The following is a 26,468-nucleotide window of genomic DNA, read 5'->3' as shown; positions in this document are numbered from 1 at the left end:
TCCTTATGTTGGAGAGTGAGAGTAGAGGACCACATATGTTCGTGTAAGGAGCAATAATCTGGGTGGCACATGGAGAATTAGCAAAGTTCAAGGCATCTGAGCACAACAGGGATTCCTGCTTTCCATGTGACATTTGAAAAAGCAGTGATATACTGTATAAGGTAATGAGCTCAGATATTGTTTCAGCAAGCTCTTATCTAGGGTAATGCAGTGAAGTATATTTCAGTCAGTTTTGAAACTTGCTTGTGCTGTCATTCACAGGCTGCACGAGCAAGTGGGACGTGTGGGTTGCAGGAGGCTGTTGTAGGAGCTCCTCCTGCTTGTTCGAACCAGCCCTGGATTACAAGGGGAAAGTGAGGAATCTCTGCAAACATTTCCATCTAACACATTTCACCCATCCACCTGAGGACCTGAGTTTTTCTCAAATCCCAAAGATTGTGGTTTGCAGCTCCAACATAAACCCCATTACAGTAATTACAGTAATGCTCATGGAGATTATGATGGAGCACGTGTGCTGTCTCTCATCACAACGATTGTGTTAGAGCTGACAGTATAACCTGGCAGCCTGGTGCAGGGTTGGCATGCAGGTATCAAGTGACACATGAAGTTGGCAGTAAAGTTTATTAAGAGATTTAAATTGTTCTAGTCTCATCCAGGTAAAACCTCAGAAATTTATGGTGATAATTTTGCTCTTAATAAAGAACGGTAAAACATGCTTTGCTTTCAAATGCTGAAACATCTTCAGCAACTAAAATTTCAGGCTCTTCCCCAAGGCCACGTAACTCTTTGTTACTTTACACTTGACTTAAATTACTCCAGTTAATATACCTTAGTCCTCTAACCTTTGCCAGAAAGGTCAAAATCATTTGCTAGCAAATGATAAACTCGTTTCCTACCCAAGGACTCTCAGGAGTATAATGATTTCTTCTACTTAAGAATACATTTCTGACCAGTATGGGCAAACCTTGTAAAAAATTTTACTTTCTACCACCTGCTGTGGCCCATGTACTAATCCACTTCTACAGGGACTGCTCATGAGCTGAAGAGAGTAACTTCTGCTACTATTTAAAAATAAATAGATAAATAAATTCAATTGTTAGATGTGTTTCTATCTCCTGCTTAGATGTTCTGTGGGCCCTGTCAAATTACAGCATGTGAAAGGCCAAGATAAGCAGTTTCCAGTCCTGCACCAGTGACAGGTTTTCCATGCATAAAACCCACAGTTTTTATGTCTTTTATCCTGCAGTGCTGGATTATAAACCTCCTTTCTGTTGGGGAGAGGACTCCCTGCCTACCACATCAGCTGGGCTTTCACTCTCTGCTGTGGGAAGTCTGATCAGCACCAAAACCAGCATCATTTTGAGATCATTTGTGAGTGTACAAAACAGGTGGTTTGTGAGTTGGACTTGCAATCACAAAATTACCTGGCTTCGTTTATGAAAAATTAGGAAGGAGCAATCAGAGAGCAGAGCAGCAGTGCTGGAACACTTTGATGCAGCACTGGTGTGAGCAACAGGTAGAGGACGTGCGAGGAGGGGATGTTTCCCTGGCGCAGTGCTGTGGGCGCTGCAGAACACACTGGGAGCCGTGCTCCTTCCAGCCCCTTCTCATCTGACAGCACAGCCCCTCTGTGAGTTCACAAGTCACGGTTAAGATCGTATGTGCATGGCTTATCTTTGGGTGGTAGGATCGCTGTTTCCCAGGTTTTCAGCGTGAGGAGGAGGTTCAGACCTTGCTGACAACCTGAGCCTTGAAACGCTGCGCTGGGTGGTTTCTCCTGGAAATCCCTCTGGATTTGTGAAAATCTTACTGTGCCCTCAGGGGTGGGAAGTGTATGATTCTGGTTGTGAATTCATTGCTAAATGCACAACTGAAAGTGGCTTTTCCCTATGCAGGACACATTTATTTCATTCTGTTTGTTTTTCAGCTTTTGTTGCAGCAACTTTCTGAAGTCAGGCACAATCTCTCCACAAAGCAAGGAAGAGAACATATTTAATTTGTTTTCCTTTTGATGTTATGCCCCTTTGGCATGGCTTTCTTCTACAACTGCAGTGATAACTAAGTAATTAATCTCCAGTGCAAATCAATAAGTGAGTCGTTTCATATCCGTTTCCTTTCATTTTGTTTTTCTTTGCTGGGCCACTTTTCTCCTGGCAGTCTAATCCCTCTGTCAGGTTGGAGGCTCAGCCCTGCCGAGCACTGCCGTTGGGTAATTTAGTCACTCACTCTTCCAGCAGCTTTTTCCTGCAACCTCTGCCCTATTTGAGAGGGCTTGGAGCAGCCGACTGTTGTTCACGTGTGCTTAGGTTTAGCTGTGCGTGTAGTTACGTGATTGACCATTGCCTTTTATTTCCTAAATTGCACATTCCTCACTGACTTGGCGAATGGTGATTGTCCTCTGATAGCCGTGTTGTGTAATCCGCATTGTTTCCTCCGTGGGATCTCTGCTCCTTTGCTGCATGTGCTGGATGAATCAGGGAACAAATCCTGGCTGGGCGGTGAGTGGATGTTGTCTCTGCCAGATCACTGCCTCCACTTTCAGAGCCCGGGGCTCTTGCAGCAAACGGGAAACATTTAGGAAGAGATTCTGGATTCATGGTTAGCGATCACCCCATTGTGGTAGAATCCTGATTTGTTACCTAGTTTTAATGGCATTTCACTCTTTTTTTTCTTTCTTTTTTTTTTTTTTTTCCTTCTCTCTCCTTTTACTAAATATGTTGTTTTCATCAACAACTTGGAAACTTTCTATTTGGATATACTGCCAAAGGCAGAAGCAGAGCACCTCTGAGATGTCAGTGAGGAGTGTCTCTGCCTTCATGCCTGCAATGGCACAACAGAAGGGAAGTATTATCTGCACTATTACCAAAAATACACAGCTTGCTCATAGAGGAGAATAATGACATGAAGTACAGATCTTCTTTTCCTGTAAAGCATTAGGTTGACAAAGTGAGCTAGGAAATTTTAGAAACAGTATTTCAAGTGGATTTTCCAAGATGTTCTGCTTTTGCTTAATGTTTTCTTGGAAGTTTAAAATATTCTTGTCGGTCTTGTCTTAATGGAATCCAGTTGTGGCACCAGCACTAACCAGGATCTCCTTTGTGTTTTCTCGTGTTAATTTTCTCCTGTGCATCATTCAAACAATCCTTCGGGCAGCTCAGCAGGGCTGCTGCTTCTCCCTTTTTGTGGAGAGCACTACTACTGATGGGCAGTTCGTTCTGATTCCCCCAAAAGGATGGGGACTCCTTCTTCCAATTTAAATTAACAGCTGTTTTAATGAAGTAACTGAGCTGTAATTAAAGCTGCCACTTAGTCATTTGGTAAAGCTGCCCATGTCATTTGGGTTGCCCCTGACATGAAGCAGAAGTATACATTTTATCACTGTGACCTTCCAGCTGGTAAAACTGTCCAGTTCAGAGAACATCTCTACGTGACAATCACATCAGCACTGAGCATTAATTGTTTATTATCTCTACAAAAAGACTTCACTAAAGTTTGCAGACACAAAACTTTCATACCTAAAATACACCTTACAATGTTTCAAGGCTTCCAGTGGACTCAGTGCAGCCGTGCTGTTCTTCTGTCTGTGGTTTGGCGTGTGCTGTGCTAAATATAGAGGAGTAAAACCTCTGTGGTAAAACATGGGCATTCTTTAGCAGTTTGTTTGCAATGAGAAAAAATAAAGCAAGGAAAACAAGTGACACTCCAGCAGAGCAGAAGGTATAGAGTTGGTGTGTTGCTGCATGTGATTCAAATGTTCAGTATATGTCATTTTATCTAGGAAAGACTGCTGATGGATGCCCTCTTAGTTTGCTATTTTTAACTCTTGGATGTATGTCAAATTGTCGAGAAAACAATAAGAAAGCTGTGCTGAACTAAAGAGCATAACCAAGAGGGAATAAACAACTTCAACCGTTTGAAGTTACTTGATGCTGTGACTAGCAAAAATCTGATGGCATTAATCACTGACTCACTTAATCACATTAATCACTTAAATCTTACTCCTCCTAGTAAGAGCTGCTTCAGCGGACCCAGGCTGTGGGTAATTTGTGGGGACCTTTTGCGGGGATGGGTTATTAGAGACCCCCCCTAGCTTACTTTATAGACACCTAGGCAAAAACACTGCTTTAATCATTTCTGGAGCAATCTCTGTGGGAAAAAGAAGGTGTTGCTGAATGAGACAAACAGGTCTATCTGAAAGGGAGTTCTGCATGTGCAGAAAATCTGCCTGGTGCTGCCCACTAGCAGGAGCTAAGGGTATGCTTAGCATTGCTCCGTGTCCTGTTGTACTACCCCTACTGCCCCATGTGGCATGGGAATGCCACCATTTGTCTGTCCCAGTTTGGAACTTGCACAGAAAGGCTTTATTTAGCTTCAGCGTAGGGATTTCCTCTTAGCTTGGGAACGATTTGCAGGCAGGCTCTTGGAATCGCAGCACGGCCGGTTGGCATCGACGCTGATGGATGTGGCACATGAAGCTCAGCGCTGCTCTTCCAGGCTTTCTCCCCTTTTGGTGCTAACAGGAGGCTGAATGCCAAAGTGTGGAGCAGGACGACTGCACTTGGGAACAGGGCTGCTGAAATCAGCGTTCCTCTGCAGCAGGAACCTGCTGAAGCCTGTGCCCAGTGCCGCTGGGCTTTGAGCATTGGCAATGAATACTTCATTCCGTGTCACACTTTCAAGCTCTCTGATGCAATTGTGAGTTTTAGTAATAGATTTAAAACACCCTCAGGGCTTCTAGAAAAAATCCAGGTGTGAAATTTGAGCTAAAATGTTGACAATGGGCGCTGCTGTTCTCCATGAGAATACTTAGCATCCCGTGTGGAGGTTTTGCATCGTCAGTATTCCTTGTTTGGGACCAATTATTGCTGGGCAGGGGAGAAAGATTGTGCAGGAATTCAGTGTGATGGCCATTTTTAGGATGCTTTTGTAGTGATCTTTTGTAGCTAGTAGTCTGCTAAACTATTTACCTCCTGGAGACCATGTAGATGAAAGGCCAAAGACGGTTTTAGGTCTAGCAAAAGCAAATTCTTCTCAAGAAGATCCTCCTCCTCTTCTTATTGTCATCCCATTTGTCACTTATTTCTCACCCATTTTTATGGACGTAATCCTCATAATTATTGGAACAGGTGAGATCAAATTCAACCTTAGCATCTGTGATATGAAAACTTCTTTCTTCTTCAGAGTCTTCCTTCTCCAACCTCAGCTTGAAGAGCTCTCGTGAGGATAACACTATCTCATAAAACTAAAATCCATGCAATCAAATAGTGTTTTTTTGGTTAGTAATTCACGATTTTGATTGACATTCTATCTGGGTTTTGGTGGAGGGAGGGGTCTGCTCCAAGGAAATCAGTCTATACTTTTTTAATAGCTTAGCACTAAGAAATAACCTTAAAATATTAAAAAACACTAACAAACCTTGAAATATTAAAAACATAATTTAATATAGTCTGTAGCATGACTTGAGGCATCAGGGCTTTTGAAAAAGTTTATTGTTTGGTTTTGTGGTCAGAAACTCCGAAGTACTCAGCATGTATACATGGAGCTCTTTCAAAATCTGTTCACAATTATGAGTACAAGCTCTTTTGCAATTTGAGCTGAGGTCCTTTGTTTTAGATTTAAAATGTAATTGTATTCGGGCCGAGAGGACCAGGATAGAAATCTCTTTTGCTGTTGAGCACATCCTGTGCCGGACTTTGTTGCCAGCAGCAGTGACAGGAACTCTTGTTCACCCTGTGTCTCTGTACAGGATGCATATCCTTGTGAATAAAGTTCAGGATTAGAAAAATGCCAAGTGCCATGTAATTTGGGCTATTTTGGATCAAAGTACAGATCAGGTCCAGACTGCGAGGCCTCTCAGGACTCTGCTTGTCCTGCCCGCTGCCTGGAAAGGAGTGCATCGCAAGGCTGCAGTGCTCATCTCACTTGTTTTCGTGTAAGTAAAAGACAGTAATAGCAGGTTACTGCTATAGGATTTGACTTTTTGCTATTCTCCTGGCTGGTGCCATTTCCTCAGGCATCAAGAGTACCACGAGCGTCCCCCGTCATTTGGAAACTGCGAGCCGGGGTCATGCAATGCTTGCACACTTGCTCGTGTATGCAAAATTCATGCAACCCAGTGTAGCTTTGTTTTTCTTGCCAAATCTAAAAGGCATGCACCAGGGAAATAGGCCTGGTTTGTTTTTCTTCATACCAAGTACTTTCAAAGTGCTAAGTGATTCCAGAACCTTTAAAAAACAAAACAAACAAACAAAAGCCACAGAAGTCTCAGACACTCGTCCAAAGTTTCCAAGAAGCAGCATAAGATTGTGCCAGCAGAGACACGTAGAGATGTTGTAAAGCACTGGTTGGGGAGCAAGTCATTGCTTAATGAGGGTGTTCTGTAATGTGACTCTCCGGAAGGTGCTCCAGGTCTCACAGTACCCTTGGCCATTTTTTTAAGAATACATACCAGTAGTTCATCTTACCACTGTCCAGCATAACCATGTTGTCTTACCATGTTTCATTATTTTGAAAAGGATGGGTTGGAGTTATCACCTGGATATGGTAAATACATGTCAAGGGGTAGAGAACAATCAGAATTTATATTGCATATTACGAGATGCTAAGTTCAATTTGCGTATTCTCTTGTGAAAGATTTCTGAATGTTATAGAAAGTTTAGAAAATGGAGTATAAAGGAATTAACAACCCTAAACTGACTTGTTATGTATCCCCAGAAAATGAGGCTCTTTGTGTCAAGATGGGTACCAGAATGGAAGCACCTGCTCCTTCTTTAAAATCTTTTTTTCTTATGTGAGAGAATGTGATCTTGGTGCTTCCCCAGTGCTGTGTGACTGAATTCAGCAGCCAGGCTGATGCACATACCCTTTATCTTGTATAAAGAGTCAGGATAGCTTTAACCACCCAGAGAATGACTGGGCTGGGATAACCAGAGTGCATCAAGAAAGACCATCTCAAAAGCTTTTGAACATAAAGCTCAAGGAAGTGATATCAGACACTAACAGAAAATCCATCATCCAAAAGTCTGGGTGTAAGCTTTAGCATATCAGACCCACTTTACAGTAGAAAGAACACAGCCAACACTGGCAATCACAGTGTTGGTACATTATACGTGCCCTGTTTTCTGCAAGGAACTAAACCATCAAATCAAACAAATACACTATGTTTAGTTTATGAATGCTGATTTTGCTTTAAGATGCAATTATACACAGGTGACTTGCAGTCCTTCCTGGTTCACCTCCTCGAAACCCAGCAAAAATACATGCCTAAAGCTTGAAGGCTTGTTTAGCTCGGGAAGGAAAGTGCATCCTTCCAGCTAGGTTTGCTAGTGAATTTTAAGGATGCTGGGGGTGCAGGTGGGCACCATACAGGGACATTGACAGCAAAAGGTCACTGAAGACTTTGGTTTTAAATATATATATAAAAGACATACGTTACAAATACACATAATATGCATATAGATAGATCTAATGTATTTGTTTGCAGTATACATATAAAAGACGGCATGATGTCATTCTCCAAGTCAGGGTGATTACTGTAAATGATGAAGAAATATCATAGATGATTTTCCAGCTAAAATAAAAAAGTTTTCCTGAGGAATTTCAGCAAGCCAAACCCATAGCAAGTGTACATTTAATGCTAGGGAAGGTGCATAGTGAAGAGACTGGGTGACTGAATGTCAGCATGAAATGGATAACGGTGGCTGACAGTGAGTGAGGGAGATTGGGCTGTCACATCAAGGGGGAAATCAATGCATGGAAGCAAAAATGAAGTAACACTTTATCAGCTAGTTGGATACCTTATAATGATGTTCAGCCTTTGGACACAATGCCTTAGGCAGACTGCTGATGTGTGAGGAGCCCCGCGTACATCTGCCAAGTCATACATATTTTTAGGTGTTCATACGGATTTCAGTGGGTACAGAGAGAAAGAAGAGGTGGAAAAAAAAAAAAAGATTACTGTAAAAAGTGCTAGTGCTGTGACACCGTCATCTCTGGAAAGTGATGCCCATTAGAGGGGAACAGGACCTGAAAGATACGGAGGGCTGCTTGACAGGACAACTGCTGTGGCATCTGTACTCAGTCACTACTCTTTTATAAATATAAAAAAAAAGAAAATGCTGGCAAACAATAAGTGACTTAAAACAAAAAATTTGAATTTTAGAGATTTTGTTCTTCTTTTTAGTTTGCTTCCCAAGGACCCAATTATCTGGAACATGAAAACAGATGCTTGTATACTCACCATGATCAGACAGTGTTTTGCAGGTGCTAAGCCCACTTCTCTTGGCATGATTTCTGCCTGCTGGAAAGGAGAGCGGTTTATGACCTCTCCAAAGGAGAGCTGTGCCAGCATTTTGCTTTTTTTCCTCTTTTTTTCTTTTCTTTTCAGTTTTCTAACTCACACGCACACCTGCATGTAAATTGGCTCGTGTCTTGTTAGCAGAACACAGAAGCGTTTCCTCTCTGTGCCCCAACACTGCTTCAGTCGAGTTATTGCTGTTAATTGTACAGGAGGATGGAGGAGAGGAGAAGAGTCCATGTTGAGCTCTAACGTAGATACGAGTCAGATGGCAGACAGAGGTCTGTAGGTAGGGTTGAATCAATTTCTACACAGAATGTCTTGTCCTTTCTGTTAATCTTGCACATTTTGGAGGGAGATGTAAGCTCTGCAACTTGGTGGTGTTGCTGTTGTTTGCTGCTGTGGTAGCACCCTGCACGTCCAGGCTGGGCACTCTGTGCCCCAGATTTCTTCCATCTGTTAAGTAATACACATTCACTGTTGGACAGATTCACAGCAAAATCTTTAATTCTTTTCAAATTCAAACTGGGCCCATGAAAAGTTCTAATCTAAAATACCTTTCTCTGCACCCCATGTGTGGGTCCTAAACTGGAGCTTAGCCCACCGTGTGGGCTTACTTGCTCTCCTTCTCACAAATGTCTAATTTTTTCCTAAACTTTGAAAAATGATATTGTGTCTAAAGGCCACGTATCTCATGTGTGTTCAGGTTTTCTGTAGGCTAACAGGTTACTTTGGTCAGTGATGCCTGTGGGACAGTGATTGAGATGCTACTCAAATATATTTGGAAGTTCAGATGGAATGATTTAAGCAATGACATCGCCCACCTGAGATCACTGGTTTTGCTGATTCTTTCTGCTTGAAAGTGGTATCACTACAGCTAGGAAGGTAAGTGCAAACCCACTTCCTAGGCTGATGTTTTCATACTGTTTTCTTTGGATGTCAGAAATAAATGCATTTGATCATTAAGCTCTATAAAATTGAGCTATAGTTTATCGTTTGAGTCCATATTTCACTTCCAATTAGTTTCCTGGGGGTGCTTGTTTTTATTGACCTCTTATTTGCATTAAAAGCTCACGGAGTAATTTGTGTTTCTAAGAACCTCTGCTCATATGGCTTTGGCTGTGATCTTGCCAGCGCTAATGCACTAACCAGGAGCAGTGCCTCGATCAGGAGCTTCCAAGTGAAACAGAGAAACTGCCGATGGAATAATGATGTTACGTAGCAGATAATACTCATTTGCTTCAGTGCTGACTGAAGTGGAAGTTGCGTTTGATATTACAGATTAGCATCCTGATGACAGATAAAATAAGGGAGGAATAGGAAGCATTGTTTCTTCCAGTCTTTCCTTTTGAAGTATCTTCATGCATAAAAATGATAATTTTGGAAAATGCATGTTTGAAAGCCAGAAAGTACTAGCATAGTGCTTTTCAAACCTAAGGACTTGGTATGTTTTTACGAATATTGATGAAATGTCTCCAACACAAGAGAATGCAGTGGTTTAAAAAAAAAAAAAAATTCTGGGGTTGCACTGCAAAATCAGACACAGGACAACTGGAAAAGGTTTATTATTCAGTTTATTTCCAGAACTACTTGGATTACTGACTGCTGGAGTATAAACTCTCAACCAGGTGCCTACTCATCTAGGTTATCCTATGCTGGGATAGTTTATTTCCAGAACTATCAGTCTATTAATTGCGAACTCTCAGACTGTTGACTATCAGCCTGCTAACCCACCTTGTGGTGCTGTTCTCCCCTGTCCCCAGCAGACCTGCACGGGGCTGCCAGTTGTTTTTTTTTGCTCAGGCAGTGGATTGGTTTAACCCCAGGCTCAGGCTGGTTGCAGCATCACAAAACCCTTCAGCTAAGCAGTAACCTGCCTGGTGGTTTTGCCTGTGGAAGGACTTGAATAAGAACCTCAGACTGCCCTGACTGCTTCATGTGCAGAGCACCCAAGTCCCTTGTGAGGAGCAGGAACTGTGTTGTCCTCCACCAGGAGCGGAGGGAGAAGGGGGAAGGCTGCAGGGCTAGGCATAGAAGTGCCCCATTTTTGGAGTTTTTCCATTGAGCATCTCTCCCACACGCAAAATGTTCTGACAGTGTTTGCTGTTCTGGTGGCCTTTGAGCTCCTTCTTCAGAGCCCAGCAGATCAGCGGGGTCAGGGCTGCAGCCTTGGAAGAGCCATGCTAACAGGATCCCCTGCTATCAAAGCAGCCAAGAACTGTTTCTTCCCACTTGTACTGGCCTCTCCAAGGGGGAAGGGAGCAGAAGCCTCTCCTTGGCAGGTGCCCATCACCCATCTTCGGGATTTAAATGTACCGGGGAGATGTTTTACCTTTGCCCTCATTGCCTGCCTTCTGCAGTCAACTTTGGCTCTTCGGGGCTGAATCCAGCTCTTGAAGCTCTTCTGCCTTTTCACTGAGCAGCAAGAGCATAGGGAGACAGAGGTCCAGCATGAGGAGAAAGACGAGGCCGTTGATTAGCTGACACTCACAGAACTTGTCCTTCATTTGTGGGGGGGCAGCTGGAGCTCGTGTTTGATCCTACAAGAAGTCAGCCCCGCTCTCAGACCAAGCTGCTGAGGTAGATGACATTTGCCCAGAGGATCTGTGGCTGCCCCGTCCCTGTCAGAGCCCAAGGCCAGGCTGGACGGGGCTGTGGGCAGCCCAGGCTTGGGGGGTGGCATCCCTGCCCAGGGCAGGGCATTGGATGGTCTTTAATGTCCCTTCCAACCCCAATCCCACAGTTCTGTGATTTCTCTTGCTTTTCCCTGGCAGCTCCCAGGCACTGTGGACAGGGAGGGAGGGAGGACAAAGAGCCCGAAGCAAAGGGTGATATCACTTTGTGCTCTGGTAGCAGAGTGCTTTGCTCAGGAGCTGTGCAAGAGGCTGTCCTCAGAATGCCACCCTCAGGATGGAAATGATTGTTCAAATGAGCTAGGTATCCTCCTGGATGTATTGACAGACATAGCTAGTTCAGGTTTGCATGTGAAACCTACCTGCTTTCTCTAATTTCAGGTCTCTGTAGCTCCCAATATGTTTAATATGCAGCTCCATGAAGCAAATTACTTTTGTCATGTTTAGAAATTTTAGCTCATTTCCAGAGAAAACACTTCAAGAATCTGTGAATCAAAATTTCTGTGTATGTGTTCTCTGCAGGCTGATATCATCTTAATACTGCTAAGAGAAATACCTCAAAAGATGTTTGTTTTATGATACATATTCGTCCCAGAACTTGGTATTATGGGATGGGACCATAACTCCCCTAAGACTTCCATGTGAATTTTGCAACCCAGATCTTCCCTGAAGATCTCAGCTGAGAGGAGAAACTGGAGAACCAGTGAAATTTAAGTCCCCTCTAATGAATGGAGTACTAGGTGGAAGGAAAGAGTATTTTCCGCTGTAGTGATTTCAATGTATCGTTGATCATTAACTGCATTGTTTTTGTTTGGGGTTGTTTCCACCATTAATTTTCTTCTTTGTTCCTTGACTCCCATGTTGAAGGACCAACAGTACCTTATCTCCGAGTGAAGGGTGAAACAGTGAAATGATTCAATTCTTGATCAGCACAGACTGCAAAAGGAGGCAAAGACTTGCAATGACTGTCCATCTCCACCTGCTGAACAGGTGCAGCAGGCCAAGGTGAGTAACCCTGTGACCTTTTCTGCTGTACGTTGTAGGCTGTAGGATGTCTGGAGAGACTGAAATGACCAATTCAGTCCAAGGGGCTGGATCCACCCTGTCCGTGCTGTGCACCAGGGCTGGGGCTGTCCCTCATCTACGGAGCATCACGTCCATGTGTCTCCAGGAGGATTTCTGACTGGCAGTAAGGTTGTAGGATGGTGTCTCCAGTTTTGTGACAGCATGGGCATGTGCTGGTGGAGCTAAGCCTCGGTGGGAGTCGCTGCAAAACTTCCCTGTTTGAGCTGACTGATAGTGTCAGAACAGCAGCCGACACAGGTGGGAGCTGAAGAAGCCACTGGAGTTAGGGATCAGCTAACTACCAGTTAGTTTGGTTCAGTTAGGGTGGTTCTGCAAAAAGATTTGGTTGTTTTATTGACTATTAGTGTGGTTGGGGAAAAGTGTCATGCCTAGCAGCTCTAAAAGAGGTGTAGGAAAAAGCACAGAAGAGAAACTTTCTTTCTGAGAAAAGATCAAAAATGCATTTTTCTTACAAACCTCCTCTCTTTTTAATCTTGCTTTATTATTTTATGTGACTTCATGGCCTGTTAATACCAGCAAAATGGGCTGTTACATGTCAAGTCACGCCAGCGTTTCCAATTGTTTCATAGGGTATAATCCCAGTAGAATATTTCTTTTTTATTTACTCTAAGTACTGTAGGCAGATGAATGTTACGTTTTATTTTCAGGTCAGAACAACTCCTGTTAAGCATTACCAAGAAATATTCTTATACTTGGATGTGGTGAGTAGAAATACTGTTACTGGCTTGTCATGGGATTGAGTCAAATAGGAAATATAAATAAGTAAATAGAAAACAGTGTTTCAGGTTACCTCAGTATTAATTGGGAGGAAAGATTTTTTTACTTTTGTTATCATTATAATTATTAATGTTTTTAATTTCAATATCTTCTCCTTTACAGGAAATTTTGGAAAGTAACTTGTGATGTGCACTTTTGACTGAAATCAAATCTTGAAATAGTGATATGTCAGGAGAAGCAGAAGCCTTACGCTCTGAGTGCGACTGTAAAACTTTCTGCTGCAGCTCCTAATCAGGTGAGAACTCAAACTAAAATTGATGGAAATCCTGCCTGTGGAGTTTTAGCCTTGAGAAGTGAGATGTGAACAGCAACAACAAAAAAGATGAATCAATGCCAAAAAGAAAAACAACACAAGATGATCCAAAGAACCGTTTCTAAAGAATAACTGCACTAAAATATTAATGATGGAGTACAACAGATGGCTCAAAAGGTGTAATACAACACTGCATGCAAGAAGAACTTAGCATAACTTTACGAACAAATAAAAAAAGAATCTGAAGGTTTAAGTTCTTATAAGTTTAAGAGCACAAAGAAGCAGAAACACAAGGGCAATTAAGAATCCAGCCTGGTGGGACAGATCTTGTTCTGAGGGTAAGTTGCTGAGTTTCAGAGAACTGGAAGTACTGTTGCCCCTCTGGTGGTGACCCTGATACAAGTAGGGTCACTACCAGTTAATGCTGCTTTTCACCGACTCTGTTCTATTATCCAGTCCATGCAATATTGAAAATACGATGAGTGAAAGCACTTAACCGAGCAACACCTTCCTAGGAAGACTAGATGTGACCCTTGGCCTTGGTTGTGTAGTCAGTGGTTGCCTAAACCCCGCTGGTCTTGTTCTGTGGCCACTTGTAGCTGTGCAGGAGAAAAGTGTGTGCTGCCTACTGTCTGCTGCATTTAACTATTTCTTTTGCATCCCCCTTCCCCGTCATCCAGCTGGCATTGTAAACCTATGTAGCAATCCACACAAAGGTGTACATTACTCCATTGGTGTTAGGACATGCCTTTGGGTGTTTCTGTGCTCAGTCACTATTTGCCCACAATATCAGGAATTGTCCCAGGTTTTGCAGCTCCAGTCCAACAGCGTTTTTGTCTGCGGCTTGGAGTCTGCACCACAAAGCGTACAGCATTAGCATCTGCTCCGTGTTACTTTGTATGTGCTGTCCTTAGGTGGCAGTCTTAGTTGCAGTCTGTCACGGCAGAAGCTTGATTTTCTAGTGTCTTTTCAGGAAAAAGGGCATGGATCAGGTGGAAATGTTTTGGAAAGTGATGCTCACAGAGCTGTATTCCAGTATAAATTACAATCAGCAATAATTATATGCTTAAGAAATTTCTAAACATCATATCCTGCAACCTGCTCCAAAAAAAGAAACAACACAAAATCTATTCCCCTGATCAAGGTCTTTGTTTCTTTGAATCTTCTGAAGAAAGTTGTAAGAGTCCCAGGAGTGTTTGAAATTAGCCACCATATAGAGATGAGCTGCATTTCCAAACACTCATTTCAACTTCTGTAGCAAAAAAAAAAAGTTAAAAAAACCTTCCCCATTCTGGGACAGAAATGCTCTTCTGCAGTAGTTAATTCAATCAATTGTCAACAGACAAATGACCTCATTAATCAACCCAACCTGTGGAGGTTCCAGCGTGGAAATTGCAAGAAGATGTATCAGTGGCAAAAGTTGTTTTACTGTGAGATTCAACATTGCCTCTGGCTGCCTGGAAGGAGTTGATGTGTGGACTTAAACCTTCTACTCGTTCTCCCCGTGACTCACATGTTTCTCTCTTAAATGTGGGGCTGGCCCCAAAACTCCCACACCATGGGATGATTTGGGATGAAAGAAGTGCACTGAACTCCGTTTCGAAAGCAGCTACAGGAAATTGGTCAATGCAGTCTGTATGCTAAGTGGTTATTTGTGTAATTTAAGTGCTAATTAAGAAAATCATAAGTAAAGGTAAGTTCTTAATGCATGAGGAGGATAAAGCAAGAGGCAAAATGTGCATCTGCAAAAGCTATTCCACTCGTGTGTATAAATCAGGAGACTATGTGCTCAAGTAAAGAATTAGGCTGAGTTGCCTGCTGTTACACATTTAAATTAAGCAGGAGCCTAGTAGCTTTTTAAAAATCTGGCCCTAAGTGTTTTTTCTCAGGGAAGAGATCATCTAATCAAAATAGTGCTTTAGAAGAAAGAACGCTAATACTGAACATGAGCAAGGAGCTCTAACTACTGACAAGAACTCCACTGCTAGGATAAGATTTGTTACAGTTGGTAAAAGGCTAAAGTGGCTCTTTGCAGCCAAGCTGCTGGTGGAGATGGGAGCAGGGGAAATGAAACGATGCCACAACACTAACAAAATGAATGGCATCTCTGTGCTTGGGGTGGGCGCTGATGGAAGGGCTGGTTTATGTTTACTCGCTTTCTTTGCTTTATATGCTGCTGCTGCTGAGCTGTGCTGGGGTTTTTAAAGCAGTAAGCCCCTGGATGTCAGCTCAGCAGTATTCAGTCACAAGATTTCTTCCTGTTAAGGTTTCATTTCCACGTGAGATACAGGATTCTACAGAGCTCCTCTACTTTGATCTTTTGAACTGAGCTCCAAAACAGGCGGGAGAAATTTCCTAGAAAGTTTTGACCTAATTCCTTGTCGACGTGAAAAGATGCAGTGGTGTTCAAGTCAGCTGCTGCGAGGCGGTGTCAGGAAAGCAGCCTTCCCCTGACCCGAGGAGCCGAGGCCATGCTCAAAGCGCCACGCTACGGCTCAGGAGGCTCGGCTCGATCAGCTCCCTGCGGCTCCAGCAGTTTGTTTCTCTACCTGCAACAGATGATTTTGCCTCTTTATCAAAACGTCTCTGTCTAAATAGGGCATGTCTGTGCGAGCTCAACACAATAGCATGTGTGCAAAGTATTTTTGGTACAAAGCATCCGTGTCTTTCACCTACCATTGTACTTAGCAAATACCTGGAAACTGGAGTGAAATGCAAGTACTTTTCCTGCAGAGAACAGTTGCTGAGAGGGATTTGAAAAGCGTGTTCAGTCTAATTGCATTGCTGCCTTTCAGAGCTTTACAGAATAGCGAAATTCACTTTGGGTATCAGGAGGCGAGGTGAGGGTTTTACATCTGCTGTTAGAAGACGACCTGAAGGTGCCTGCGCTGTCTCTGGGAAGGACTTCACCTGACTCTTTTGGGGCTTGGTGTTTACAGTCTGCTGCACCTGGAAATCCCTGGGCAGATGGAGAGGCAAAGGATAAAGGGAGTCCTGCAGCAAAAGCCCCTTCTTCTTCCCCATTGGTATGTGCTCAGGAGGATCAGGAAGCTAAGGGGGCCAGCTTTCGTTCCTGTCCTGCTGCTGTGACTCTTCTGCTGCTGACTGGGAGCACTGGGCCGTGCTGGAAAGCAGAGGGCTGCACTGGGCAGTGGGTCAGAGACAGGCCTGGGAGGCAGAACGTGTTCGGGAGGATGGACGGAGCCTCCCAGCAGAGAGACAGTTGTGTCCAAACCTGGCAGGAGGTTCTGACTTGGTTCTGGCAGCACACTGTGTACGTTTTTGTTTTGTTTTGTTTTTATACTTCTTGCTTTGTTTTTGTAAAATGCACTAATCCATTGAAGTTAAAAACTTCCCACGTAAATGTCTACATCTGCTTTATTGGAGATGGGATTTCAACTGGCTGAGAGCTCACTGGGGATAGGCAAGAGAGATTTAATCTGTTTGAATTATTACTGGGCAGCTCTTTCAGGAAGAACCTGAATGTGCTATTTGTTCTTATTCTTCAAGGACTTAAACAAACCTCATTTCTTTGGAATCTAAGTACCCAGTGTAGTAGGGGGCAGGCAGGGACCAGTGGGTTTGGGTCCTTCAGAAAGAAGGCACAGAGCTATTTAGGACTCTCAAGTTTCCTCTTCATTAAGAAAATATATCATGTTTACAGCAACAGCTTTACCACTGCTCTCTACTCGTCCTTTCCTGAGTCTACAGAATGCTACAAAGAGATGTGTTTGTTTGGGATGGACAATGAGGAAACAGAGTAAGGAACCAAAGACCTTTTCTAACAGTTCAAATTGTAATGAGAACTTTGTTAGGGGTAAGATGTGCAAAGCCCTGCTTACTGGAAGAAGATGACCAGCAGATCTTTACAGAGCTGAGAAACGTTTGGCTTTTATATTTGAGTCCAGAGAAGTTTCTGATCATTTCTGTTTGCAACATCTGCTCCAGCTTGTTGCTGTAGGAACTGCTGAAAGGTCAGCACAGCACCGGGCTGCGGGAATGGTGGGGCTCGTGAGTCCTCAGACAAGGAGGTACTTAAATCTGCATCATTAGGTTGCAACAAGAGGATGCTTTCGTGACATTACTGATTCCTGAGCATCTTTTGGGGGTGTTCAGTATGTGAACTGTAGTGGCTTTTAATATCCAAAGCAGTATTTAGCATCTAAAGATAGAAGAATTTTACGGCTTGGCTCCGTGCACTTTTCCCCCACTGCTCTGTGCTGGCAGAAGCAGCACCACCACGAGCTCCAGTCCTGTCTGCAGCCTTTGCCTCGCTGAATGTCACAGGGAAAACTTTTATTCCAGCTCCTGGCACAGTGCTGTGTGTGCTGGGAGTCTTGGGACAGGTAAGGGGAGCCCGCTGCACCCCGCTGCAGCAGCACACACCTGCATGGGTGCTGCTGCTCCTTGTTCAGTCCTTTGGTGTTAACGGCTTATCCTTTGTATGATGAGTTCGAAGCCTGCTAATCTTGCATCAGTTGTAGTCTTGTCTAGATTCTGATTTTTTACAACCATTACACTAGAAATAAAAGGATTAATCAAACGCCAGAAGATTACTAGAGCTTACCACCAGACAAAGTTTGACTGGCAAAACGTGTTAATCACTGCTCACTTAACCAGGGCACGGAACTGCGCTCTGCCCTTCTCCCCCTGCTCTTGTCACTGGCATCCCGTGTAACTTGGAGCTCTGGTTTTGGCAGGTGCAGAAGAAATTACATTGCTTTTTGTCTTTTCACAGGTATGTCTCTGTTGGGGTTCTAGATATTCCTTAGAGATCCTCCCCAAGCTTACATACCAAAAAGGCGAGATCTGAACAGCAAAGTTTATCTGTAGAAATTTGATTGCGGAGAGTTACAGAATTATTTGTAAGGCTTACTGAGTGCTGCAGAGAAGTAGTAAATAAGTCAAAGCAGAAGGATAAGCTGCACTATTTAACAACCCATTTATTGTATTTGACTAATTAGAACATAAAGCCATTTCAGCAGTAAGCTGAAGTTGCTTCGTGTAGCATAAATGCATTTACTTCAGCAGAACATAATAAAAATCCTAGACCTTTAATGCCACTTTGAGGGTGTGAATTAAACAAAAACAAACACAAAACCTCATTTAGAAGAACCAGTTTCCAAACACTCGAGCTTTTCATCTGCACTCTGTGAATTAGTCTTGCTGAAATAGCTGCTGTGGACAGGATTGCTGCAACACTTCCCTAGTATTAAGCAGGTCTTGGAGGAAATCCTGTTACATCCTTTTGACAGCATCACCAGAGAAGAAAATAAATAGACTTTGTTGTTTGTTTGTTTAGTTTTGTTTTCCTTTCACAACCTAAATGTGTCCCTTCAGCACCAAGAGCAGTCCCTGCGCTTTTTCTTTTCCCGTTTCTTGAATACCCCCTACTCAAATGCACAATTTGCAGGGTATAAATGGATATATATATCTATATTTAAGATATTGTTTCCATCAAAGTAGCTATTGACACCCTTTATACCGGTTTCTGTCATTTTTGTCTGATTTGAAATTTACAGAATGGCTGTCCTTCCTGCAGCATTCTCATTGATTTGTTTTAGAAAGAGAAATGTTTCCTTCACACAGCTGGCACACAGCTCAGGTAGGTTCACAGCCTTAATTTTATTTTTAACTTTTTGAGTGAATTTATAGTGGGAGTTGTTCCCTTCCTTGTGTGGTCCCTTAAAACTATTGATATTTAATTTCTGGGGACCAGAGCAGAGCATATGACCACCTGGCTGCACCTCGTGCATGGATTTGTACTGCATTATACGGATCTGTGAAAATCCTCCTTTTGTGATGGCACTGTCCTAACACCTCTGGTCCTGGGCCAGGACTATATTCTAGACACAACGGTACTGCCAAAAACTCTCAGAAAATGCTTTGAATAGAAAATGCATTCTCTTAAATAGAAATGCATTTTTTCATGCTGCTTGTGTCTGCTGCAAGGTTGGCATGGCTGTAAATGTATAAATCACGGCCTCATATATGTTAAAGGAAGACTGTGAAGAAAGCCTAAGCTCGTCTAGACTTTCTCCTCATGCTAAAGAGTCTGTAGGATGAGAAAAGTACTCGTCAGCTTTCAGGAAACAATAAAATAATGCAAATAAAATATAGGAGCCAACTGATTTAATGTGTCACCATTTGCAATCTATACATATCACCGTTGCAAACCCCAAAGATCTTGGTTTATTTGTGACTAGGAAATGGAGACCAAAAGCAGCCTCATATATAAATACAATGGATTTCACAGCATCACAATTTATTGTCTCTCCTTCAGCCATGCAGGCTATACCACTGAAACAATACTGCAGCCATAATAGGAAAACTGTCCTTCCCGGGATTTATGAATTTATAAAGGATATAGTCAGTTCTGTTGTGTGATTCAGCACTAAATTACTACTTACAGATGTCAGAGCGTGCACCAGGTGGGAAAGCTCTCAAGGAAGGACACGGTGCGTTTTCCAACGCAGCCATTCGGCACCAAATGGTAATAAAGGAGGCAAGGGCTGAGCACCCGACCTGCCCCAGACCCAGCCAAAGCGCTTAGTGAAGTATGCCGGTAGCCAGCACTAGGAAGACAGAGCTTCGGAGCAAGTATTTGGATTTTTTTTTTTTTAATTAGGAAATATATTTTGTAAGGCTTGGATGTAACTCTGATTGCTTCATCCTGTCCTCACCTCTTGGCTTACTTTCTGCCCAGGAGTAGGTTAGGACAGGTCCCAGTTAGGCGCACATCCTGGCTTCTATTTTCCTGCAAATTCAAGTTCCCACTCCTTTGTATCTGCATTATGTAACATGCGGCATCTGACAATGTGCTGCAGCATCTATAAAAGGGTTTTTCCCATTTCCTAATTGAAGATTAGGTACATCCAATTTGAAAGGTGGGGAGAAGAAGCAGAGGTTTCTGTCCCCTGTCTGATTGTCGCAGGGAGGGTTCCTCTTTCATCCTCGCCGAGGATGTGCGTGTTGTGAGACACGTTTCCGAACAGCAGGCGCGGTGCTGTGTATCGAGGCTCAGACTTCAAATGGGGCATAATCAGGCATTTCAGGCCCCTGCGAACACTCCTGAAGAGTTGGCCTGATTTTCAAAAGCACCAAGCAATTGACATCTCCTATTGATTTCACTGGGAACCAGTCAGCCCTCAACGCATCAGAAAAATCAGGCTGGTTACTTAGAAACCTGCAGATGGTTTTTAAATCTACATTCTGGGGCTGTTTTAGTTTCAGTGCTGGAACTAGAGTATGTTTTCCTCTGCTGCATATGCTCCTCGTATGCTAAGCAGCGCTCCTGCTTACTCTACAAACAGTGGCCTTTCTGCTGCACTTGGCCTTGGAAATCCTGTATGTAACACATTTGTGCTCTCTAGATCTGCTTTGGGGAAGAGGAGTTTGGTGGTGGTAGTCAAAAAGCCATTCTCTGTCTCCTGTGTTTCTCGGAAATTCACCAATTACTTTTGCTGAGCTGGAAGTACTTTTTTTGGTCTGCGCTGATGGATTCCCTCTGCCATTGGCATGATTTATAGTCACTCATGTCTACAGGTAACAATTCCCTTTCCCCTCAGGGTTGTGCATTGTCCATCATCCACCTGTCAGCCAAATGTCTGCTTTCTCTTTTCATCCCAGCCAAATAACCTGGGTGTTTGTTAGCCACAGCAGCCGTCTGCTCTGCTGCTGTGGGGATGCTGATGGGATGTAGTTAGTGGGTGAGGTACAGGGACCTCGACCTGGGCCTTATCTCAGAGCTTGGTCACCTTGTTGGCATCCCTTGTCTCATCGTGGGGTGCATCAGTGCTGCCCATGGGATGCTGAGGTTGACTGGAAAGATAAAAGGGATACATGAGCCGCCGAGCACGAGATGGGAAAACGCTGTAGCTCACATTGACAAACTAAATACAGACCAATGAAGTGGTGCAACGTGGCACGTGTTATTGTGCGCTGTTGGATATGTCCTGTGCACGTGGCAAACTGCTGTTATTCTGCTTTAGTTGGAAGTGGTGAGGTCTGTGTCTGCCGTTGCCTCCAGTTCTGGGCAGTGTGGTACGAGAATGATATAGATGAGTCTGCAGTATGCTGAAAGGCAGCAGGAAGAATGAGAAGTCAGAGAAAAATGACCTGTGAGCAGCATTTTGTCACGGAAAAGAAAAGCCTGAGCTGCGACAGTAGCCGTGTCACAGGTGAAGGGCCCATTTCCCCGGTGTCCCCTGGCTCTCTCCCTCTTCAGAAGAACAAGACAAAAGGATGTGCATTTTGCAGCAAGGAAAACATAAAGGTGAGTATTGGCTGCTGGGGGTTGAGAGGCTGCAGCGTCCCACATAGGCAGTTGTGAAGGTTTGGAGAATCAGTTAGACAATCAGCTTTTGGCACGACACAGCTTTGGGAAGAAGGTCGCTGGAGAAGGAGAGGCAAAAAGGGACCCCCTTCCCCTGGCTGATGGGACTGAAGTTGTCGATGGCTGTCGCAGCCGGGTGCTGATTTCCTTCTGCCCAGCGGCTTGGAACATCCTGCTCTTCTGACTTATATGTGTAAAATATTTTGTGGGCCAGAAGAAGGCAGGAACAGCCAAGGTGCTTGTTGTGGCCCTGCATGGAGGGGGCTCATGGCTGCTCTCACGAGGTCCCAATTGCTCCAGGGCAGCTGCTTACAGGACTCTGCAGAGCACTGGGCAAAGGTTTGGTGTAGCCATCAGAAGACTCATTTTGTGAAAGATGTGATTGATACTGTTCAGACACAGGAGGCATGGAAAGAATTAGAAACAGATTCTTCTGAAAGAAACAAGACAATGGGATATATTACAGCATCAAAATGTTCTTGGCAGGTGGAATGTATATATCAAGTACTGAAAAAACTGTTTGGTAAGTGATACATTTCATATTAAAATACATAAATCATCCACTTGGAGAAGAATTGGACTCTCTGGGCATGTACCTTAGCTACTACGTCTGACATACAGCCTGTTAAAACAGATATATTAACTTCAAAACCTGATAATCATTGCCTATTTTTTTATTTGTTCCAGGATAAAACTGAGAATGAGATGCATCATTCACAGCATCTGACAGTCGTCTGTCTGTTACTGGCCTGACTGTGTTATTTCAGTGTTGCAGTGCAGTGAGTAGTCTCTAGTTTATCAGTGTATCTATTGATTAATATATGCTTCCATTACAGTAAATATATATAGTAATAAATTAGATAATGTAACCATGATAAACTTGCTATATCTAGTGTGTAACCTACTAAATCAAAATTAACAATTACTAATTGAAATTATATCCCCTAGTACAGCATTATATAAATCAAAGGCATTTTCTCTCACGTCCATGCATCATTCAGAAGATTAATCCTCCAGCGACTGTAAATGTTTTTCTACTGCGTTCATTTGGCTAAGCTGGATAATGGTAATAGCCTTGGGGTTAAATACACAATGCAGTGTGTTAGAGCTGATGTACTGGTTATTGCCCCGTACGTCCTAAGCGCTCATCAAACTGCAGTGGAGAGGCACTGGGCCATGGGGATGGCAAGTGCTCCACACCCAAGGCCCATGGGCTGGGATTCCTTGGTTCTCGGGTTTTCATGGAGGTTGTGTCTACCCAGATGTCTTTTACCCTGCGTGCTAGGACACAAAGGACTGAGACACGAAAAAAAAAACATGCTAATTTGAAAGAAACGTTGGTGACCTGTTTGCTCCCAAACCCACCAGTGCTCTCCTTTACTTCCCACTTGAAAGACTCAAGAGGAACATCATTAAACCCCTTTTATTTTCACTCTTCAACGTCCCAGACATATGGGAACATCAATGGGAGCTGCCCCCGGGAGAGGGCTGAACAGCACAGCCCCAAACAGTGCTGCATCAGCACAGCGGCCTTGGGTCATGGACAACATCTGGCTCGTGTGAGTGGACCCTGCCAGGGGGGCTGATGGAGAGCATCTTGAGAGAAATGCTTTTTATGAATGACTTTAGAGTGAGTTTCTGTAGGGATCATCACTGGCCCATCAGTAAGGGTCTCTGAGGAGCACTATTTTGCAGCGTGCACAATGGGGAGAAATGCTGATTCCTTGGGAGCCAGGAAAGGGTGAGCAGAAGCCAGTGAGACAGCTCGAGCTACCTTCACTTGCAGCAGCTTCACAAAATGTCCTAACCGTACACAGAAAACCAATCAGAGGTTATGCAAAGCTCTCGTGATTACTTTGCATTTTCAAAGAAGACTGGGCATTGGTCCAAACCCATAATCTGTGCAAGGGCATGTCACAACAAATCGGAGAGGGATAATTAGAATTTTATGAAGAGTGGCTCTCTATAATGCTACCTACTGTTTACTTACCAACAATTTTAAATTTAGCACCTGATTCATTTTATATAACATGAACTAAAAAAACATTTTCTAACAAGCTTATATTTGCTGTTAGTTACGTGTGTGTTTGTTTGTTTTAAATAACCTTGTTTCCCCAGTGGAACCAATGTGCGTGCACGTGTGTCTGTCTGCTCAGAAAATGGTATTGTAATATATGAAAACACAGGAATATGGCTTTAGCAGATAATAACTCTTGATTTTGTTGTTCCAAGTGTGTTTTTTCTTTTTCTAGAAGTCAATGAAAGTCCAGTTCACTCGAAACAATAGCGCTTTGAGAACCATTCCCATGCTTTCCAGAAGTGTGTGAGGAGATAGGTGTAAGAGGGAAGTCTAAAAGCAAGGTGAGGTGTGACATTTTCTTCATTGTCTTTTACTGAAGTTCTGTAACTTTGTTAGCTAGAGTGGCAGTTCTGTTTTACCCCAGATAGGACTTGATTTCATTGGTATCTAGCATCTGTGTGTTGTGTCCAGCTGTGTGTAGTCATTCAACATCTCTTTTAGAAAAATAGTGCTTTAGCAAGATACTACTTTTTTACATTATTGGTCTGTTACAACTACTTTGGCTGTATAGATATTCTTATCCATGGGCTAATATGGGAGTATTAATCTACCCACTGCCCACACAAAGATTTATTTTGAAAGCCAACACACAGAACGTAGCTCAGCATTAAGTATTTTTATCATCTTAATAAACGCCCTGAAATCAGCAAAAGCAATGCATACAAGCAAATAGTCATCTGTTACTCTTCTTTGAGACGTTGAAAAGATAGAAATGTGAGATTTTTCAATATCTTTATTGTTGAATTACTTTTAACCCAATTCACATAATTCGAGCATCTTCTTTTTCTGCACAAATAGTCATAAACAACCATATGGCTAATTGCTTACCCAAAGTGTAGTCCTTTTTGAACAAGTGCAGCACTGGCTGTATCCCTACTGGCAAGCAGTGTGATGCCATGGGTGTGGAGGTAAGTCCACATCTGTACCATGCACGTTCCCGTGGGATGGTTCCCCACGAGCCACGTGAGGTCCCAGGGGCTGGCAGATGAGGTGCATGGCTGAGGGTTTAACCCCAAGGGGTGCAGCCCTCATCTCGTGCTCTGCAGTGCAAACTGAAGCATGGTGAGCGGAGGGCAATGGGGAGGTTTGCTCCCTCCTGACAGCAACCAAAATGCTGACATAGCTGACACGCTGCATACCACTTTCTTATGGCCCTGTTCTTCACATCTTGAAAGGATATCGAAGAAACATCCCTTTGTATCGCTTCTTGCTCCTTGTGATGACTGATGAGGTTTGAAGTGCTTGGGGAGCCACGAGGCAGGGACAGGTCAGCCTATGCTGCACTCTGCAGAGAAGTTGCCTCCCTCCACCTGCCTTAGCACAGTGGGACCTGGGCACTGCTCTGTTTCTTTGTAGGGCTGTGTTTGAGGGGGAAGAAGGACTGAAAATTCTTGGGTATGTTATCCCTAAGTGCGACCTGACATTGGACTGACAGGTATAGGAGACAACTCAGACTCACTTCTGTCTTGATTTGGCTTCAGGCATTTAAATCCAAGTCTCCCACCTATGAGGACACTGCTCTGAAAAATCTTGACCCTGCTCTCAGAAGGAGTTTTGCTGTGCTTTCACTAGCTATGGTAGCATCATGCTGTGCCGTGGCATACCCACGGTGATCAGCTGCACGTGCATTCATCCCTGAGCACCAGCACAGCAAGGTAACTAAGCTCAGGCAGTGTAAGGCTTATGGGTCGGGATTGGAAATCCCATTAGACACCAGCAAGGTCCAGTCTGTATGGGTAAAATGGTAAGCTACAAGGTGCTGCAAAACTGGGAAGATTTTGTGGTAGTAATGATTAATATTAATAAGCATAATAGGTATTCATGATGTGAACAGGGTGAATAGCGGAATGGATTCGGGTCTTTTTATTTTCTTCGCAGTTTGTTATTATCTAGAGAAAAAAATAAAAACACAACACTAATTACCAGAAGCTAATAGCTAGTGTGTTACTTACCCTCTTAATTAGTACCCTAATTATTAAGTGCAGTGATAACCACTAGTTAGAATGTATTTGCGTTTTAAGACTTCCTTGTTTATCTGTCTTCCTGCTCTGTCTTTTTAATAACACTGACACCAGCAGAGTAGCTGCAGAGAGAATACCAATAATTTCCCCTTGGGAAATGAGTCATTTTGAGTCTCCTGAATGCTGTTATGATTTTCATTCTGTTGTAAAATGCTTTTCACCTTTGAACTGTTGTCTTGCGTTAGGTTCTTACATGAAAGCACTAACACTTGAAATTGTGAGGATGAACCTAGAGGAGCAGAAAAGGCCACCTCAGTGGCACAAAATCTTGCTCAAAGTCTTCCATGAGGGAGACAGGAAGGCTTCTGAACAATGTGGAAGCCCATCTCCTAATCCTGCCTGTCTCTTTGGCTGCCCATCTCAAAATCCTGAAGCGGTGAGTGAAATATTCCACATCATGTCTGTCTAAAGTCACAAGGTCATCTTGGGATGTGTTTCTCCTGGTCCCACTGGTAACCTCTTGCTCTCCACCCTGTGGCATCCAGGTGCTAGGGGCTGCAGTCCCGTGCCTTCGCTGCATCCCAAGGCACAGAACCCACTCCGAGAGGGGTGGCTGTGCAGAGTTCACCCATGCTCGAGTGAAATGACCAGCAACTACTTGTGGATTCTTCATAAAATAGCCATTTGAATGGAAAATTACGCCTAAATACCTGCCAAAAATCCTGTATTGAGGTGATTGGTATTTATGGGCCCCTGCCAGAAGCTGTTATAATACAACTTTTTTATGGAGTCTTATTAACTCTTCCCAGGGAGCGATACATTCTAAGCAACTGAAGCCAGTGAGTTACAATTTGTCACAGAGGGGAAGAAAGATCGCTTGGCTCCAGAGCACAGCGTACAGACATGCTCAGTGTGGATGTGCTGTAGCAAACCAGAGAAAGGACTTTGCTAGTTGTAAAATCTAATGGCAGGAGGAAGACATCCCTGCTCTCTGCCCTTGATTCTTGGCAGTGTGGATTACAAAAAGCTGCTGCTTAAAGGATGTGG

The sequence above is a fragment of the Aythya fuligula genome, chromosome 10 (genome assembly GCF_009819795.1).
Source record: "Aythya fuligula isolate bAytFul2 chromosome 10, bAytFul2.pri, whole genome shotgun sequence".
In the NCBI taxonomy this organism is placed as follows: domain Eukaryota; kingdom Metazoa; phylum Chordata; class Aves; order Anseriformes; family Anatidae; genus Aythya; species Aythya fuligula.
The sequence above is the reverse complement of the archived record's forward strand: the minus strand, read 5'-3'. Positions refer to the sequence as shown.